The sequence below is a fragment of the Triticum urartu genome, chromosome 3A (assembly GCF_056163025.1).
Source record: "Triticum urartu cultivar PI428250 chromosome 3A, HENAU_Tu73, whole genome shotgun sequence".
Classification (NCBI taxonomy): Eukaryota; Viridiplantae; Streptophyta; class Magnoliopsida; order Poales; family Poaceae; genus Triticum; species Triticum urartu.
The window spans coordinates 549,767,634-549,771,686 of NC_141875.1; the positions used below are offsets into that span (position 1 = coordinate 549,767,634).

At 41.5% G+C, this 4,053-nt stretch overlaps 1 pseudogene; it reads left to right on the plus strand.

Annotated features, from left to right (window-relative positions):
- Window positions 1-235: 235 nt before the first annotated feature.
- On the plus strand, window positions 236-1,724 carry LOC147980477 (uncharacterized; annotated as a pseudogene).
- Window positions 1,725-4,053: the final 2,329 nt, after the last annotated feature.

The window sequence follows — 4,053 nt, forward strand, 5'->3', positions numbered from 1 at the left end:
CCTTTGTCTTCGGGCCTAGAAAGACATTTGCAACTCTAAACAAGAAGGTGGCCTTGGTATAAGGAATTTACAAGCTATCAATGAAGGTATGATTCTTGCAGCTGCCTGGAGACTTGCTAAAGACCCCTTTTCCCATTTACATCTAGTCCTTAAATCCAAATATTTCCATGATGCCTCCATTTGGACAACCACTCAAAATACTCCTAAATCAGCATTCTGGTCTCCCATTTTAAAAATGCTTCCTAAGCTCAGAGCTCATTCTTTCTACCAGATCATGCAAGGAAATACCTCTCTCTGGAGCACTCCTTGGTGTTCTCATTGGACATCAATTCATGATCATCTCATTATTCAGCCTTCTGGATATAGATACCCTTCTCTTGTTAAAGATCTTTGGCTTCCGGGTCAGAAAGTCTGGAACAACAATCTCATTCACTCTCTTTTTCAGCAACCTTAACTTCTACTATTGTCCAGACTGAGATTATACATGAAGATTGTCCTGATATGCTATGCTGGGGTCTTACTCCCAATGGAATTTGTTCTTCTAAATCTGCTTATAAATTGTGTTTGCAAGATATTCATGCCAATCCGAGGAATGCCTCTTCTCATGTTTCTTTGCAGGTTAAAAATCTTCTCAACATGATTTGGAAGCAAAAGCTTATGTTTCCCAGGGTCCAAACATTTGCTTGGAGGCTTCTTCGGAAAGCTCTTCCTACAGGTTTGAGGGCTGGTCGTTTTTCTATACATATTTCCGAACTATGTTGCAGATGTGGCCAACAGGAGAATGAGATTCACCTCTTTTTTCTTTGTGATTTTGCTAGAGCAGCTTGGTTCGGCCATCCTTGGTATATTAGATCAGATGTTTTAATTCAGAGCTATTCCAATATGCACAACATTATTTTTGCTTTACTTAATATGAACCATCCACACGCTTCTATTTCTAACATTCTCAACTTTATGTGGTGCCTTTGGAAAGCAAGAAATGATTTTCTTTTTGATAGGAAAAAGGCTCTCCCTCACCATGTTAATATCATTGCAAATGCTTTATCTTCCGAATCTAATGATCTTCTTAACAACTCTCTACACTTACAGCCGCAGACTCCCATCCAGTCTTTGATTTCCACTAACCAAATTCCTTTGCAGGGTCAAACACTTAAATCTGATCTTCTTATTATAGGCCCCAAAATTTATTCTGATGCTGCTTTTAAATGTAAAAAGTTCCAGGATTAACTCAGGGATCGACAGCTACTGGAGTTGGAGTCTATCTTTCTTTGCAACAGGATCAAATTGAAGTAAATGTGCAGATTCAGGCATCCACATCCATTACAAGCACACCTTTGCAAGCTGAAGCTCTTGCCCTTCTTTTTGCTGCATAGGTGGCCAGCCGTCTGCACATTACCAGACCTACTTTTCTCACAGATTGTCTTTCCTTGGCTTCGGTTGCGGCAAATAAAAGGATTTATGAGGCTTCCACTCCTTGGTCTATCAGGAAAACTTTGGCTGATTTCTTCCACTATTCTTCGGATTTTCAATCGCAGGTGTTTCACATTTCTAGATAGATAAATGGTATTGCTCATAATGTAGCTCATCAGGTTCTTAGATCAGTTTTTGAACCTGACATATGTTGCTTCGCTTCAGCTCATAGGAGTATGATTTGCCCTGTAGTTTCTCTTCTATCTAATTTTCAGTTTCAGGGCTTTGCAATCCATGCTGTTCGTTGCTACTGAGCTGAATGATAAGTTTGGCATTTTGTGGGCCTTGTGTGTTTCAATAAACTTCAGGATGAAGGGAAAACATAGACCATCCAGAGGCCAGCTCTAGGGAACACAATTGTGTCTGATCTTCACATTGCAGGGCCGAAAAGATTCTCTGACGCCTCCTGGAAGTGCTAAAAATCCTGGACGCTCGGATCTTACAATTTCTAGACAAGCTTCTACTTTCCAATCAAATTTCCCTCTGTTGGCTGGAACTGCAGCTGTGTTTTTGCTTCTATATTGGTCAGGGCTCCTTATTTGCAGAAATCAGAGGTACTCACCTTGAGTGTAGAACCTATCTTCTCGTGTGTCAAACTAGCTCATGGACAAGCAGGATGTCCCTTCTTAGCTCCTCTCTATAATTCAGCTTGTCCTATCTCTGTAATTCATGTTGTACTATGTACCGGAGCTGAGTTTGAATGAAAGTTTGGCGCTCTGGGCGCCTTTTCTTGTTCAAAAAAAACATAAGTGAAGTGGGTATTCATATTACCTTTGTAGATGTCAAACTCTAGATGACGATCTCTTCGTAGCAAGAACGGGCCGGAGACCGTTCAACGCTTCGTCCCCAACGGAGTCACCAAAAAGTGTGTTCGCACACGAACACGTCACCGTGTACCTCCAACACCAAGGGTGATGCACCGCAGCTCATGTCGAAGGAGATCTGACCAGCAGCGCGATACGCAAGACAGTCGGCGGGCGCTTTTGCAGACCCGAAACCCCGCGCACCCGGGAGGGACCCTGTCAGGGATTGCGGGGGCTATGGGTTGCCCTAGGTCGATTCGCTCGCCCCTAGAGCCTCGTGGATCACTACCCTCCAATGCGAAGAATGAACAAAGAACGAGAAAGAAAGATACAAGGGTAGGAGATAAAGATAGATGAACACAAAAGTGTAATAGATTGATTGGTTCGATTGGTGTTGTTTCAATCGGCCATCACCCCAACATATATAAGAGGCGGCTGGACTTCCCGTACAAGCAAAAGATTCATCTAGGCTTTCCTTACAAGAAAATTACATCAATTCACGTCCAAAACCCTAGTCAAATTCGGATTGGTTTATCCGAACTTTCCAAAACTGTTCGGTTTAAACTAGCTGTACCTTGCGGGTCTTTTTTGTGGTGGAAAACGACCTCGGATGGAAATGAGTCCAAAAGAAATCTTGACCGTTTAGACGAGACGGACAACTTTTATGTTGAACGTTTTCTCATCAGAGGTCATCTCGAGGGTCAAATCGCTCGTGTAAGACAGCTAATTATTCACGCAGCACATCATACATACCCACATATATCTGTTTGGTTCGGGGCGTCATATTTTTGCTCAGTGGAGGGTCGCGCTGTGCGGGCTCTAACTTTTGCATATGACCTCGGATTGAGATGATCTTTATATCAAAATCGATCGTTTCGACGAGACGAAGACAATTCATGTAGATCAGTTTTCAATATGAGGCAGTCTTGGGGTGTAATGAGCCAAAAAGTGTTCTGGATACAAAATCTCAGTACTTCGAACACAATATTGGCCTTAGAGATGAGACCGGATGACTATTGCCCAAATATCAAAGTTTTACCTTTTGACGTTATGGAACTTTCTCACTTTGAGCACTTCTCCATTTGAGGCCATCTTAATTAAGTTCTTCGTCGTGCCAAAATCTGGTGTCAACGGATCTCTTCATATACAAAAAGTATTTGATTATCTATGAAGGAGATTAAACTATTGCCTTGGTTATCAGTGCTCTACAACTCACAAATTGTTTTGTTTGCAACTCATAGTTTGATAGGATCCATTCTGCCAAGAATCACACCAAAATCCCAGCTTAAGACAGTAAAACAAAGACAACATATCATCCGTGGTCTCTCCCCTCGATTTTGACATCATGCACGTTTTGGTACTCCTTTTCAAGTGTGTTCTGTAATTACGCTTCTTAACCACCAGGAATCTCCTACAACAAGCAACCAAATGTTGCTAATAACCTATCATCAATCGCCATGTTTTTTCTATCGGCGCTGCAACTCTCCATGTGAAGAATGCCAGCCATTATTAAAGAGCACAAGCATACACAGGAAAAAGTGCGTCCATATGTAAATGTAATAAATTACTTAGTTCGCTGATACTGTTGGAAATATGCCCTAGAGGCAATAATAAATTAGTTATTATTATATTTCCTTGTTCATGATAATCGTTTATTATCCATGCTAGAATTGTATTGATAGGAAACTCAGATACATGTGTGGATACATAGGCAACACCATGTCCCTAGTAAGCCTCTAGTTGACTAGCTCGTTGATCAATAGATGGTTACGGTTTCCTG